The 16575-nt window shown below is 41.8% G+C and overlaps 1 non-coding gene across 1 annotated transcript; it reads left to right on the top strand.

Annotated features, from left to right (window-relative positions):
• Nucleotides 1-16104: 16104 nt before the first annotated feature.
• Nucleotides 16105-16257, top strand: LOC122903703. Its single transcript, XR_006383986.1, has one exon. It is a non-coding gene; the product is annotated as a U12 minor spliceosomal RNA (small nuclear RNA).
• Nucleotides 16258-16575: the final 318 nt, after the last annotated feature.

Here is a 16575-nt window from a genome sequence, read left to right as displayed (position 1 = left end):
CTCCCTGAAGCCTCTTTTTCCTGATTGTGGGTTATGATTTTTGCCCTTTAATTCTGAGCAAGGAAATTTAAGTGCTAAATATTGTGTTCGATGTGCATCAAGGAATTAACAGAAGATGAAGACAAATGTAAATGCCTGTGGCGTGGTCTTGGTTTTACTTTCTTTGTCTGTCCAGCTTTAAATAATTCTGGCTTCCCCTCCTCCTCCTCCCAATACGTTTTTCATCTCAAATTACAGGTGAAGTGAACAGTTACTGTGTCCAGAACTTTGACTATTTTTTTAAAAAGATTTTATTTATTCATTTGACAGAGATCACAAGTAGGCAGAGAGGCAAGCAGAGAGAGAGAGGAGGAAGCAGGCTCCCCACTGAGCAGAGAGTATGATGCGGGACTTGATCCCAGGACTCTGGGATCACGACCTGAGCCAAAAGCAGAGGCTTTAACCCACTGAGCCACCCAGGTGTCCCTGTGTTTTTTTTTCTTGTTGTTGTTGTTGTTGTTTTAATCTACATCTCCTTTCTCAACTCAGTCACCTTCCTCAAATCTTATTTCCTTAACTTGGCCCTGAACAACTGATGCATGGAAAGGAAGCTTCAGATGGGCGCTAAACAGATTTCAATAGGTTGAAAAGCAGGAGGCTAACCCTTGTTGTTGACTGCGTTAAATCTAATTTTAAAAAAAGTAATAATTAACATGCTCTGCTACCCAAGTCTTGTCAGTCTGAAACACCTGCTGGGAAAGGACTAGTAATGGAGTAATTTCTACTGAGACACTTCACAGCCACAAAGATAATTAAATGACAGCAGTGATGCCCCACAGCTTTGAGCCTGGCGTGTGACTACCCATGTGTTCATGGAAGCTTCCCGATGGCTCTTGACAAGACGTTCTTGAGCCCGCACCATCCAGCAGCACAGGGCTAGATGCTCAGGAGACATGTGCCTGGTGAGGGGCCAGAGAGTTTTAGCTTGACTCTGGCAGTCTTCTCAGGAGATCCCAGTTTCCACATTTCCGCAGCAAGGAATCCGTGTACACCAGAGAACCAGGTTTCAATTACTTTGCACATTGCTGTGCTAAATGAGCGAGCTTTCCAGGGGCCCTGCAGACACCACAAAAATGTTCCCTCAGGGCAGAAGCATAAAAGCATAATGATCTTGCTGTAGATGTTACCCCACAAACCCCCACGCAGGGCTCCTCAGGAATGAAAACCAGACTGGGAGCCGAGCCATGAGACCCACCATGGCGGAGACGCTCAGCTCCTCACAGCTTTTCACCACACCAGTGTGGGCCGGGGTTTGCGTTCAGCCACACTCATGAAAGTTGGGGTGGTGGTGGAGTCATTTAACACCTAATTTGACTTGGGGAATACTTGCCCTTTGCGTAGAAACAGGAGATATGCCAATGGGGTGATTGGAGTTGACTTCACGAGAGACTATTTTTTTCCCCTTTTGTTGTGAGCATAATTTAGGAAGGAGACAAACACATGACTGACACATACAGCAGTCTGTATGCAGTCCGCAATGTGTCCCTGTAAATTCAGTAGGTTAAATTTAATATGTTGGGCACCACGGAGTTATACTCCAGGCATATTTCTGTCTCCTGTCGTGCTAAAATTAAGATGGTATTTTCTGTGCCTGCTTTAGGTTTTATAAGGTGACTTCTGCAGAAAGCCTACAGAACTGATTGAAAATAGCAAGGTGCATAGTGAAATAAATGACTATTCTCTTCACTGTCACATGAGGCTGTGACCCTGGCTCCCAGTGGAGTGAAGGCGAGGGGTCCAGGAATAGGTAGTCGTGAGAGAGATTTTTAAATTCATTAAGAACGAGGAGCCAAAGCTCAGTTTTTACACAAAGGTGAAGGCTCTGGCTCTCTGAGTGGATGGCCCTGTAGTTTCTGCTTCAATATCCCTGGGTCACAAACATACAAAGATCCAGGAGGTCTGCTGCCCCCGGATGAGGGAGCTCCCAGAGGAGTGACTGTGGGGACAGTTCAACCATCCCAGGAGAACACAGAAGGGAAGAAAGAAGTGTGTGTCTCTGGTCAGTGACAGGGGACAGTGCAGGGAGAAGAAAGGGGCGAGGTTTCTAGGACAGAAGTCAGCCATAGGAACACGAGTAAGGGCAGGAGCCAGCTCAGGATCTTGCTCTCTGTGACCAGTGGCCATGGCAACAGGACCAGACCTTTTATTTAGTGTGACAAGAGCTGAACCAAATTCCTAGGTGTCCTGTGGATGAGTTGCCATGAAGAGAAGCGTAGGACCCTGAGCATCTTAGGTATGATGCCTTAGCCAACATGGGATCAGTGCCAGAGCCCCCTGGCTTTGTACTTGGAACTCAGGTAAAGCCCTAGAAGAAGAAGCAGTGAGATCAGTGTGGTGTGTGTGTGTGTGTGTGTGTGTGTGTGTGTTTGTGTGTGTCTGCTTATGGGACGCTCAGGTCTTTAGAAGGATTAATAATCACCATGAGTGTGTGCTATGTCTGAGACACTATTCTAAGATTTTCTTATTAAGTGTACAATCTACATTCAAGATTTTTACATATAGTAACTCACTGACTTCTACAGAGGAGGTACTATTATTATCTGCATTTAACAAATCAGGAAACAAAAGCCAATGGAGTATAAGTAACTGGGGCAATGGGGAGGTGAGCCCAGGCCGGCTGACTCGAAGTCCTGGTCCCATGTTACCACCCTGTGTGTGGTCTGCCCCAGCCATGTTCACTCCCCAATCCCTGGCACCAGTGAATATCAGCTGGATGTGGTGAAAGGGACCGTGCAGCTGTGAGAAAGGTGGAATCCTGAGATGGAGAGATGGTTCTGGATTGTCTCTGTGGGCTCTAAACGTAATCACAAGCGTCCTTACAAGAAAGAGGCAGAGGGATCCTTGACCATATGGAGGCAGAGGATGACATGACAGGGGAGGCCAGGGGATGTGAAGCGAGGAAGGAGTCAGGAGCCAAGGAGCGCAGACACTTTCCAGAAGGTGCAACGGCAAAGAAATGGGGTTTTCCTAGTGCCCCCAGGAGGGGCCAGCCTGGCCAGTGCCTTGCTTTTAGCCCTGTCATACCCATTTCAGACTCTGGCCACCGGCATTGGACGATAAGACATTTGTGTTTGTTTTCAGTTACCAAGTGTGTGAAAATTTGTTATAGCAGCCGTAGGAAATTAATACACCATGGTTCTCAATGAGAAACACATAGAGATGAGTCCTTGGGGGGGGGCTTATGTCCCCAGACATGGTCACATTTCAATACCATCAGCTCCCACCAAATTAAGTAGTGTGTGTGTGTGTGTGTGTGTGTGTGTGTGTGATTGGTGAAGATAAGGCATAATAAACATGTTATAATTACATGATTCAGAGAACTAAAAAGATCTCAAAATTTGTTGTTAAAAGGTTAGTATTATAAATCTAATACATGGTTTTAAATCTTTTTACTTTGACCCCACAAAGAATATGAACAAGTAGGTAACGCTGAAGAATAAACCTATGTAAACCTTATTTGATGGCTGCCTGGGTGGCTCAGTCAGGTAAGCATCCGCATTCAACTCAGGTCATGATCTCAGGGTCCTAGGATTGAGCCCCGCATTGGGCTCTCTGCTCAGTGGGGAGTCTGCTTCTCCCTCTGCCCCTTCCCTCTGCTTGTGCTCTCTCCTCAAATAAATAAAATAAGATAAGATAAAAACCTTATTTGATTATTTGTAATGACATAATATTATTATTTGCCTCTGCAATTGTTAACTGACACCCCCAGGAATGTTCATAGCATTATTCTGCATTCAGAAATGTAGATTCAAGTGCCCCTACTCATGCCTTTTCATCTTCCCTTGTCCCTTTCCTAATAAAAGTATATCCACAGTTAGAAGGACAAGAAAAGGGATGTAAAAGACAAAATGAGCCCCTAGCACACAAATCGCAGCCGGCTGTTAGGGGCTGGGGACTGGGGATGTTTCCATTTTGCTAGCGGTAGGGTCCTCCTTTCTGCTCTTGTTCAGGGAGTTGGTCTGGATGTAAGTGATAGCAAGTGAGGTTGTAATTGGAATCACTGGGAATCTTATTTAATTTGAAAAAAGCTAATCAGTCACAAACTTTGGTCCGACATTACTAACTGTGGAACAGTCCTAGATATGGGCACCTAGTGTTCATTGGGAGAGGAAAGGAAAATACGTCTCTTTTACAGGCACAAGCAGGGTCTCATGGTGTGTATGGGATACAGGTATTGTGCGTTTGTTAGGGCAAATACACAGGCAGCCTTGAGAGTTGAGAGTATAGGTGAAACTCTTCTCATTCACGTAAGGTGTCAGCTCATAACCCGAGGTTACAGCTCATAACCTGAGGTTATCTCAGGAGCATTTACCTGGGCACAGAAGGAAGGGGTCAGTAGATGCAAACTGTGTCTTATCAGGTTATTTTGACCTCAAAGAAGTGGAAGAGACAGCAAACAGGGACAAGGCAGGAAGGACACTTGCCATTGGGAGTGAGTCTCCAGGAGAAGTCTTCATGGGCCACCTAGAAACCCTACACTGGAAATCTTTGCAGTCACCTTACCTAAGATGTAAGACCACTCCCAACATAGGGACATGCAGATGCATCATTGACGTTAATGCTAAGTGAATCCTCACCACTGTGTAAAACTCTATTCATCATAAAAATCACCCTTAAGTGAGAAAAGAGATAATCCAACAGAGGCAGACAAATGATAGAATGGAAGGATTTTAAAAGATCTCTAAGTACTTCTCATGTTCATTGCCAGGTAAACTTTATGCTAAACAGGCAGTCTACTAAACTGTCACTAGTCCAGGTGAGTTGGCAGCCAAGTACACATTGCTCACATCTGTAATGGAGTGTTCCACGTATAAACAAGTTCTGACACTTCATTTCTGTCTTAGGAGGAATTGTGTGCTGTAAAGATTCATAATCTTACTCAAAACAGCATCAAAGTCTTGTCAGGTGGGCCTGGTTTCCTTGAATTAATTGAGAAAGTGCTGGTCTTTTTTGAAGAATGATTTTTGAGTCTATCCATCTTCACATCAACGCTGGGAAGGCTTAGTTCTATAGAATAAGGAAAGGCAGGATACACAAGAGAAGATAAAAATGGAGTCCATCAGCAGTGGCAATCTCGTCCTTGAATAAATCTTCACTTTACTCCCATGATTTCTTTGTCCCTCTGTAACTGCCATGATCATGGTCTGTCCTGTGATTTCTGTTTTTTATGTCACACCTGTATCACATTCCTCTAAGAGGTGGTGAAATCAGGAAAGGGAAAGATTGTCTTAAGTTATTGTATTCCCCAAATCGCACAATAGGGTGTTTGTTTCACAACAGACATTAAATAACAATTCTACGCCTTATATTGGCAATCGTGTTAGATTTTATTCTAACAATATGAAAAAGATCAGTAGTTCAAGGCTGCCTTGAACCTTGTTAAAATATGTTTAAGGTAGGTTTTATTACTGTTCAGGAGTGGTGAGGTCAACAGACCAGAAGACGACCACCACTGAACAGAGAGTGTCCCCAAGAGGAGGGGACATGCCATGTGCTGCAGGGCCATGTGGGGAAGCCAGAACTGGGCAGGGGGCAGAAAGAGGAAGGGGGGGAACATGTGGGCAAGAGACTTTATTGTGGTTTCTGTGGGAAGGGAACAGGCGAGGGAGGGTGTGCAGATTTAGGATAGCTACTTTGAAGGATTCCAGCAAGGTCTGAGTGTAAGGGCTGTATCTAGCTGTCTAGTCCCTGTCTCCAGTGTAATTAGGATGGGGTAATAGTGGCTCCCTGAGAGATCCTTATGTGAGCTGAGAAAGGAGGTAGTGGCGATGTGGTGTCTGGATTGACTGGTTTGTATGTGAAAGGCATACTTTCAGGTGAGTTTTGAACTCTCTCTAGGAATTAGCCAGCTCTGAGAGGGGCGGAGTCTCTCCAGGGCCAGCAAGTCCCCAGATGTCAAGGCATCAGAATTAAAAGACATGCTTAATATATGTGGAGAAACTACTACCAGACATACAGAACAGTAAGAACGTGAATGGTGAACACCTGTTCTGAGCTTGGCCTCTGCCACATGTATGAGCTCACAAGATTTTGAGCTGTTGCTGTTTTAGCTAGGCTAGATCACTTGCCTGAGAACATTCTGCTGCTAAATTTCTAAATTAGGATTACTGAGTGGCATGGGTCCAGCGAACCACAAAGGGACCTGGCAGTGTTTAAGGGAGGTGGCATGGAGCAGTTAAAAGAACATAGCAGTGCTAGAGAGAGTAAGCTTGGTGAGAAGGAAGGTGGGGGCATGATGATCTATATTCTCTTCTCATGGGAGAGATAAATGAGAGATTATATTCTGAATGAATAAAAAATACTATAGAGTTGAGGGTCCATATCTGGACTCTTTATTCTGTTCCACTGGTTTATGTTCTGTTTTTGTGCCAGTAAAATGCTGTCTTGGTGATCACAGCTTTGTAGTAAAGCTTGAAATCAGGCAACATGATGCCACCAGCTTTGTTTTTCCTTTCCAACATTTCTTTGGTGATTTGGGGGTATTTTCTGGTTCCAAATGCATTTTAGGACTGTTTGTTCTAGCACTTTGAAAAACGCTGGTGGAATTTTGATTGGGAAGGCATTGAAAGTATAGATTGCTCTGGGCAGTATAGGCATTTTAACAATGTTTATTTTTCCGATCCATAAGATAGTGACCCTCAACTCTATGGTCAAGTAATCTTCAACAAAGCAGGAAAAAAATATCCAATGGAAAAAAGACAGTCTCTTCAATAAATGGTGCTGGGAAAATTGGACAGCTGTGTATAGAAGAATGAAATTCAACCATTCTCTTACACCATATACCAAGATAAACTCAAAATGGATGAAAGATCTCAACATGAGGCAGGAATCTATCAAAATCCTAGAGGAGAACATAGGCAGTAACTTCTTTGACATCAACCACAGCAACTTCTTTTAAGAAACGTCTCCAAAGGCAAAGGAAAGAAAAGTGAAAATGAACTTTTGGGACTTCATCGAGATAAAAAGCTTCTGCACAGCAAAGGAAACAGTCAAGAAAACAAAGAGGAAACCCGCGGAATGGGAGAAGATATTTGCAAATGACACTATAGACAAAGGGCTGATATCTAAGATCTATAAAGAACTCCTCAAACTCAACACCCAAAAACCAGATAATCATGTCAAAAGATGTGCAAAATATATGAACAGACACTTCTCCAAAGAAGACATACAAATGGCTAGCAGACACACGAAAAAATGTTCATCATTGTTAGCCATCAGGGAAATTCAAATCAAAACCACATTGAGATACCACCTTACACCAGTTAGAATGGCCCAAATCAACAAGACAGGAAACAACAAGTGTTGGAGAAGATGTGGAGAAAGTGGAACATTCTTACACTGTTGGTGGGAATGCAAGTTGGTGCAGCCACTTGGAAAACAGTGTGGAGATTCTTCAAAAAATTAAAAATAAACCTACCCTATGACCCAGAAATTGCACTACTGGGTATTTAATCCAAAGATACAGATATAGTAAAAAGAATGTACACCAGTATTCATAACAGCAATGGCCACAATCGCCAAACTGTGGAAAGATCCAAGATGCCCTTCAACAGACAAATGGATAAAGAAGATATGGTTCGTATATACAATGGAATATTACGCCTCCATCAGGAAAGATGAATACCCAACTTTTGTATCAACATGGACAGGACTGGAAGAGATTATGCTGAGTCATATAGGTCAAGCAGAGAAAGTCAATTATCCTATGGTTTCACTTACTTGTGGAGCATAAGGAATAACATGGAGGACATTAAGGAAGGAAAGGAAAAGTGAATTGGGGTAAATCGGAGGGGGAGATGGTGTATGAGAGACTGTGGACTCTGAGAAACAAACTGAGGGTTTTGGAGGGGTTGGGGCGGTGAGTGAGCCTGGTGGTGGGTGTTAAGGAGGGCATGTACTGCCTGGAGCATTGGGTGTGGTGCATAAACAATGAATCTTGGAACACTGAGAAATATAAAATTAACATGTTAAAGAAAAAAAAAGAAAAATACCTACTCACAAAATTTAATTGAGCTAAACAGACATGCTATCTAATAGGTTATCACTAGGCCAGGTGAGTTGAAGAAATATATTTCTTGGGATGCCTGGGTGGCTCCATTGGTTAAGTGAGTCTTTGGCTCAGGTCATGATCCCAGGGTCCTGGGATCAAGTCTCGCATCAGGCTCCTTGCTCAGTGGGGAGCTTGTTTCTCCCACTGTCTGCCTCTGCCCCTGCTTATACGCACTCTCTCTCTCTGACTAATAAATAAATGAAATCCTTTTTTTAGAAAAAGAAGAAATATATGTTCTTAATGATTCTCTATTCTGGTAGTTGTTGAAAAGAACTCTAGTTAATTTTCTTACATTGAAATGCACTTAAAAAATGTAAAAATTAAGGTTTGGCTTCAGCAAGTGGGTGGGCTTCCAGTGGGTGGGCTATGCCAGTGTTCCCATCTAACAAACAGGCGGGGAGCATAAAAAGACACAGCCCAGGGAGAAAGCATGCATGACATTAAGGGAAGTGGGTAAGGAGACACCACCCAGAGGGAATGGGGCTGAAAGTCCCCGAAACATTTCTCAAAGTATCACAGCCACAAGTCAGGGAGGATACAGAGTCCAAGGGGTCTGAGTAAGGGCCGCACGGAAGCCGTGTGATTGGTGGGAAGTCGGGCTCAAGCCAGACCAGCTGGGGTTCTGTTATTGTCTGTGAGAACCAGAGAGAATGAGGCTGGCTTGAAGGAGCCTCTGATATTGTGGTAATTCGTCACAAAGAGCCCATTTCAGACTATTCTTACCTGGGGAGCTTCCAAAACCATGTCTCATTGGAGCTCTCCAAGCCAATACAACCCCAGATGGTGCCGGGGCCCTACTCTAGATTCCATCTTGTTCTGGAAGCCTAGACTGTGTGTTGGAAGTAATGCTGGGAGGTCTACAATGAAGCCCAGACAGAACCCTTGGGCTTCCTTGAGAGTAACATGCAGTGAATATTCATCTGGTTAATTCGATCTCATTGAAAAAATCTTGTCCTGAACAGGGAAAAGGTGTCTCGCACCTGCAATATACGCTCCCACCTTTTTAATGAGTGTTTGCAAATGTCCAGAGCTTTGGCGTCATCTACATTAAATGAGTAGGGTGCTATTGCCACCTTGTGATCAGAGATAGAAGTGTTTTTATTCTGGGAGCTGATTATGTAATGCCTCATTTAAATAAGGATTAGCGTCTCTCATCTCCTTTTGATCAACTCTTTCTTCTTTTATTGCTTTACATGTATTTATAAAAATGTGTGCTTAAATTTTTTAAAAATCTGCATTTAGACTAAAGTGGACAAGAAAACCCATCCCAAACCATCAGAAGTCAAGGAAGGGGCCAGTGTTTCTAGAGTCTCTAGCCACACCTGTTCTCAGAAAAACAATCTGGCAGCTTTGGGGCCAGATACTGAAAACATCTGGCCACCTGCTAGATTAAACTGTAGGAACTCCAAATTGTCCTAGATATCCCTTCAAGGGAAATACTAAAAATCGCTCTGAGTTTCATTGTCAGAGATGATTGGAGCTGCCTTCTGCTTTAATACTTCTTTTTTTTTTTTTTTTGGATGAGATGATTATTATAAAATCAAGCTAAATATTTTGTAAATGTTATCCAGAGAGAACATTCCCAACCACTAGAAATTAAAATAAGCACAATATTACTAGCAGGAAAAACTTCACATTGACTCTAAATGAATATGAACCCTTTTTTTATGCTTCAGAAACTAGCTCCCCCCCCATAGGAAGATCATGGATTGAAATGCCATCCACCTCCTGTGCAATTTTCACTCATTTCTTTCACATCAGTTGTTTCTGTAATTTGTGTGCTCCTTGAAAACTGTCTGTGGGTTGGGGACGCTTGGGTGGCGCAGTTGGTTGGACGACTGCCTCCGGCTCAGGGCGTGATCCTGGAGTCCCGGGATCGAGTCCCACATCAGGCTCCCAGCTCCATGGGGAGTCTGCTTCGCTCTCTGACCTTCTCCTCGCTCATTCTCTCTCTCACTGCCTCTCTCTCTCAAATAAATAAAATAAAATCTTTAAAAAAAAAACAAAAAACAAAATACAAAAAACTGTCTGTGGGTGGCCGTGACACTATTTTCTTGAGAGGCCATTGGCCTTACAATAGTTCTTCTGGCCCTTCATGAGCTCTGATTTAAGCCCTGTCCTCACCCTCTGTCCTTCATCTCCAGCCCCCATAACTTCTTGTCTTGTTAACTAACATTGAACAGAAACATTCTTTGCCAAGCATGGAAGAGGGGTGTATTTGTAAGGGGCAAATTCAGGTCTTTTTGTTTTTATTGGTTAGAAAGATGAATCTAGGCCTTAGTCAGATATTCTCAGCAATAACTTAGATAAGGAAAGAATAAGTCAGGATCGTAAAAATGTATAAGCTACCTGGCATTTAAAGGAAGATCCAAATCACACAGGGCGTCTGAACTGTTAGTTCGAATAGCACTTTAAGCAGCTATGGTCTAGCCCTCCTCTTCAGGGGGGGAAACATTAGGGGCTCATCCCAGAAATTACATCCTGAAGCTAATGTTGAAATGCTACTTCCTGTTTTAACATGGCTCATCGGAAGCTGTGTGGGAACAGCACTGGGAAGATGGGAACCCTTTAGTTTAGTTGCTCTGTAATGGTATTTGGGCAACAGCCTCGTTAGGGCTTCCAGAAGACAGGGCCTCCATGTTCCTGTTCATCCAGCATATTCCTCTGTCAGAGCAAGTTTGATTTCTTGGTTATGGTTACTTATTTCTGGGTTAGTGCTGAGAGAGTATGTTGGAGCCCTCTCTGAAATCATACCCTGAAATCATACTCTCTGAAATCATACTCCATATAATCACAGCATTCCTTCTAGCTTCTAGCTCTGGAAAAAATGTTAGTAATTGAGTGGTCAAGAAGGAAGAAATTCTTGTGGCATTAAAAACTTCCATGACCACCTTGACCTTTGAGTCTTCCCAATGACTTTCAACTTTCCTGAAGCCCTGGACTGAATTCCTACCTTCTCAGGAGATGGACAAATCTCTCCATCACTGTCCAAGGAGGCTCTAAATGCCCTAAGACTTGGGTACCACTCAGGGTTTGTATGGCACTTTCCTCTGATACTCTGCACAGGTGCATGGCATCTCATGGGATTCTATTCTCCCAACTAAGTTAGAAGCTCTTTCAGAATCAGGGAACCTGTCAACTGTCTCATCGTTCTGGGAAGCCTTGGAAATGCCTGTGAACTTAGCATTTGTGCGTGGTCGATAATCAGATAATGAAGAATGAGAGAAGGAAGAAGAGGAGGAAAAAAAGGAGGTGGAGAAGTCAAAGAGAGATGGATAGCAAAAGAACCCAAGGAATCTCAAGAATGACACAAAGACCTAAGGTTCAAGCAGGATTCAAGCAGGGCACGGCACTATTGTAATCCTGGGATAGTGACGCCTTCATTTGTATCTTGTCATTTTGTGTTTGGAGTCTTGGGGTTTCTACTGGAAGGCAACAAGAAGTGAGGCTAGATTGTTCATAGCCTGGGGAAAAAGTCAAGGAGACGGTTCAGTAGAGGGCGGTAAAGGAGCCTCTCTTCAGCTTCCTCTCTCATGGGGGCTCCTCATCCCCTTCCTTTTACAACTGTCTCTGTTTCCTTGTGCTCTCATGCATTCCTCTCCTTTTTATGTGGTTGCAATCCAAGTTTCTACATAATTCCAAGTTCCATTTCCTCCCTGTCATGGCCACAAAATATTATTTCATAAACTTCCATTTTACTCCACGGTTAGCATCCACGGTAAATTGTGGTGCTTGCCGGTCATTCCTTTGAGCTTATAGGCCCACGTTTCCTTTGGGGGAAATATTACAGGCTTTCAGTTTGTTCCTCTTTCAATTTCAAATTATGATCATGAAGATCTATCAGGTGCATAGAATTGAGCTGATCATGCTTCTAATTTCACGGCATATCATCACCATCATTCTCTCCTGCAGTTCCTCTTATATTATTCTAGTTTATTTTATTTTCCTCTCTTTTCCCTCCTGGTCCCCAGTCTCATTCCCTTCCTTGTGTCTGGTGTATTTACTATATACTTTCCCCAAATGTCTTTCAATAAATTTCTTTATATGTCTGTCCACGATAAACATGTAGTATTGCTTTCTGTTTTAGAAAATGTACTTAAAAGGCATTGTGCCTCAAATCAATTCTGTTTCATACTTTCTTTTTTCAGCCCCCAGTGGTCTTGAGATCGGTTCATGTTGCCATATGTGCAGCCAATTCCTTCCTTTCCCTTTCCTTCCTTCTGCATGGTCATCTGGTGCACGGATGGTGCACATTTTTTACTAATCTTTACTTTCACATTTTTTGATGGACATCTTCGTGGTTTCATTTTTTTTTTTTAAGATTTTTTTGTTTATTTTTTTGACAGAGAGAGGCAGGGAGAGAGAGAGCCCACAAGCAGGGGGAGCTGCAGGCAGAGGGCGAGGAAGAAGCAGACTCCCCACAAAACAGAGAGCCTGACGCGGTGCTGGATCTCAGGACCCTGGGAACGTGACCTGAGCCAAAGGCAGATGCCTAACCAACTGAGCCACCCAGGTGCCCCTGATATCTTTGTGACTTCTAACTCCTGGAACCCCCAACACTGTTGTCAGCCCCCTGGTACATGGTCTCTTGGGCATCAGAGAGAGAATTTGGGGGCCTATATATATGGGAGTAGAAAAACTGTGTCTGAAAGTTAGGGTATGCCCAATTTCACAAAATCCTGCCAGATTGCTCTCCAAATGAACACTCAAGCTGTGGTTCTCCACTAGCAGTGCACAGGGCTTTTGTTTTCCTACATCCCCACCAACAAATGGTTTTTATCCAAGTTGCATTTTTGACCATCTGATGGGTTAAAATAGTATCTCAGGGTGGTTTACATTTGTCTTTCTCTGATACTAGTGTGGGGTCATTTTTCTTCGGTGAATTGTATAGAATTCGTGGACATTTTCCAATTGTCAGTTGTTCACTTGCCCATGTGCCCATTTCCTTCTGGTCCATTTTTCTATCAGGGGTCCCGTCTTTTTTGCACTCTCAGCTGTCAGTTCCGTTGACATGCGAAAAGCGCTTAACTTGCCTGACTCTTTTCTTAGTCTCATGAAAAATCAACTATGAACAATCTACCTTTGTCTGGATAAACTGACCCATAAGATCAAAGACTTGTTGCCCTAACATCACCTGCCAATTTCAAAGCTGAGAGAGAAGAGCAGGTCACAAGAGGGCAGATGCTCTGAGCTGCCAACATTTGAGCTTTTATTTGCAAATGAGAAAAACTGTGCTTGGGATTCACAGACCTGTACCCTTGGGGATAAAAATACATTATATGTTAATAAAAAACATTTTAATTTAAGCATAAAGGAGGAAAGTACTGACTTACAAAAATTCAGGGCAGTAAGACTTCAGGCATGGTGGGATGCAAAGGTTTAAGGAGATCATTGTTCCATCTCTTGGTGACTTTTGCATTGATTGGTCTTGCTCCTGGGCAGATTTTTTCTCCAGTAGCAAATGATCCCAGGGATCTCCAGGCTGGTGGATCTTTGGTGCTTCTGATCTCCTCGGGCAGAGTGTTTTGATGCCATTAAGGGGGTAGTTTGTACTTAAACAAGATTACTCAGAGACTAATAGACATATACAAAATTTAAATGTGATATTAGTAAAATTTGTAACTTTAATAAGTTATAAATTCCATTCTCGTCACATTAGTGGTGGTAATAAGTTATAAATGTAGAAGCCTAATTCTTCCTTATGCTTTACAAATTAAATTATAAATCTTATCATCTATTTATAAAGCTAGCAAATTTCAACAGTCACTTTTAAGAGTGCTTGAATAATCTAATAAAACTCCTTTAGACATTTAAACTACATTTATAAATTAAATATATTTAATTTTCTTTGAAGCCCTTCAAATGTCTGATTAACAAACAAAGCTTTCCAAGTTCTTAGATACTACTCTGATAAATCAAGTACATTAAAACCATACATATGGGGAAAGTCATAAATTCTCCTAAATGGTCTTACACTGCTTTACATTAGTCAACTTTTCTTGTTCCTTTCATCCTAAAAATGCAAGTCTAAATCAATTATCCAAATGCCTTTTTACTTTTGGAGTAGCTGTTAATCTGTTAAGTACTCAGATTCTCTTAAGCATTACCAATGCTTAAAGTATCCAATATGTACAGATTGTTTTTTTTTTTTTTTTCCATACTTAATGGTTGCATACAACCTGAAGTTTTAGTTAGGATATAAGATCTGGAATAGCATGCTGGAAGAGTATGTTTTTCCCCATCCAGATGGGACAGACAGAGCCCTTTTTAATGGCTGCTAAACCAAAAGAGACCACAAGTCCATGTGTGTCAAAAGAGAGGCCTTTTGGCCCTCTTCAAATTAAAGGTTTTTTAATTCTGAAATCAGATTAGAGCTATAAGCTCCGATCCAGATGCTTTCAACATTTGATTGGATTCACTTTAATTCTGAGTCTTCCTCCTCCTCCTCTTCTTTAAAGGAAGTGAGGAAAGGGTTGGCGGGGGAGTGAGAGAATCTTAAGGAGGCTCCACACCAAGTGCGGGGCTCCGTCTAACAGCCCTGAGATCATGATCTGAGCTGAAATCAAGAGTTGAATGCTTAACTGACTGATGCACCCAGGGCCTCCTATAATATCCTTCTTATTTTGCAGGATCAAAACCCTAATAATTTTGTGAGTACACCCCATTGGGTTCCGCACACCTCTAAAGGTTTGGTCAGGCTCTGAGGTCACAAACTTAGTCATACTAATGACAGAAAAAGCTGCTTTGCAAGTATAAGCTACAATTCTAGGGGAGAGAATTTACTTGGTTCTGTTTGAGTTGTGTGCGCACTTCTGAAGTAATGTCTGTATCCTGGGCTATGAGATATTTGGAATAACCTATCTTGGGAAAGAGGCTTTCTTTTCCCTATGTTCACTTTAGGAAAAACATATTTAGTACACGTATTTATAGCTAACTAAACATAAGTATATATATACAAATATGTATGTGTATCTCATAGAAAGTGTTATGGCATATAAAATCGTGATATGAAATATTTATATGTTCTTTTATTTAAAGGACAGAGATGGAAGTTTTTCAGATGTTGAATTTTAACAGTTGCCTTTCAGAAATCATGAAGATAATCATGTTGTTTTTCTGTGATTTATTAAAGTGGTAAGTTTGTGGTAAGATTTATTAAAATGGTAAATTACATTGGATTATTCCCTAATACTGAAACTTTCATCAATAGGAATCCAAGCTGGAATCATGTGTTATTGCTTTAAAGTACTGATACAATGTTCTGGTTAATATTTTCTTTTAATACCTTGATAACTATAATTGATATTCTCCTATAATTTTCTTTTCCATGGTTTTTTTGGTCAGGTTTTGGTATTAACTTGTTAACTCTGATTTTAAAAAAAAAAAAAGGTGATTTCTTTTTCCTTACTATATGCTCTGGAACAATTCAAATTACACTGCAACAATCTGTTCCTTAAAATGTCGATGGACTTGTCTCTCATTCTCTCACTGTTTTGTCTTTTTTTGCAACTTTATTTCTTCCATGATAATTTGGTTAGAAACTCTACATTTTCTACGGTTTTTTTTTTTTTGGTAACTCAAATTTTCTGGGAAAATCATTAATTACATACAGATTCTCAAAGTGATTGGCTCATATTTGAGTAAAGTGTTCTATAATTTTTCAAATGCCTTTGAGTTGGATTACTTCTCCATCCTCATTCTTATTTATCTGTAATTCCCATACATTTTCATGATCAGATCAGATCACCCTGGGCATTACTGATGTTTTGGGTCAAACAGTTCTTGGTCATGGGACCTGACATGGCATGTCTGGGAGCATCCCTCCCGCTACCTGCCAGATGCCAGTAACGTCCATTGTTACCCAGCTGTAACAACCAAAAATATCTCCAGACATTGCCAAATGTCCCCTGGGTAAAGAGGTGGGCAAAATCACCCATGTTGAGAACTACCAGACTAGATGATGGTTTTTCTAGATTTTTAAAATTTCATTTTGTATTTAAAGAAACAACCATTGGATGCCTTAAACTTATGAATAAGAAAGGAAAACGAGGGTTCAGGGTGATGCCCGAATCCTTACTGCTAACGTGAAATGAATTTTTAAGTGGGTAAAGTTGCCTCTGAGAAGAGCTGCCTACTTTGTGCGACGCCTGGGAGTTGTGATCTGCCCCTTCTGCTTTGACACTGGAGGAGTAGACTGGTATAAGGGAGTAAATGAGGATGAGAAGGAAAGGAAGGAAGGAAGGAAGAGAGAGAGAAAGGGAAAGTGAAAAAGAAACGAGGAAAGAACTATTAGATTCATTCTTATAGTTCTATCACTTTTTAGTCTTTATTTTCTTGCGTGTGGTTTCTTTGGATCCATTTTGTTTGTCTAAACACCTGGGTTGTCTGCTTCATTGATCTGACTGTTCTTACTGTGGCCCGTCACTCCATGGAGTCAAGTGGGATTCAAGGGGTTACAGAAGACCCTGCACATGCACAAGAATCTT

This window comes from Neovison vison, chromosome 3 (genome assembly GCF_020171115.1).
Source record: "Neovison vison isolate M4711 chromosome 3, ASM_NN_V1, whole genome shotgun sequence".
NCBI lineage: Eukaryota > Metazoa > Chordata > Mammalia > Carnivora > Mustelidae > Neogale > Neogale vison.
The sequence above is the reverse complement of the archived record's forward strand: the minus strand, read 5'-3'. Positions and strand labels throughout refer to the sequence as shown.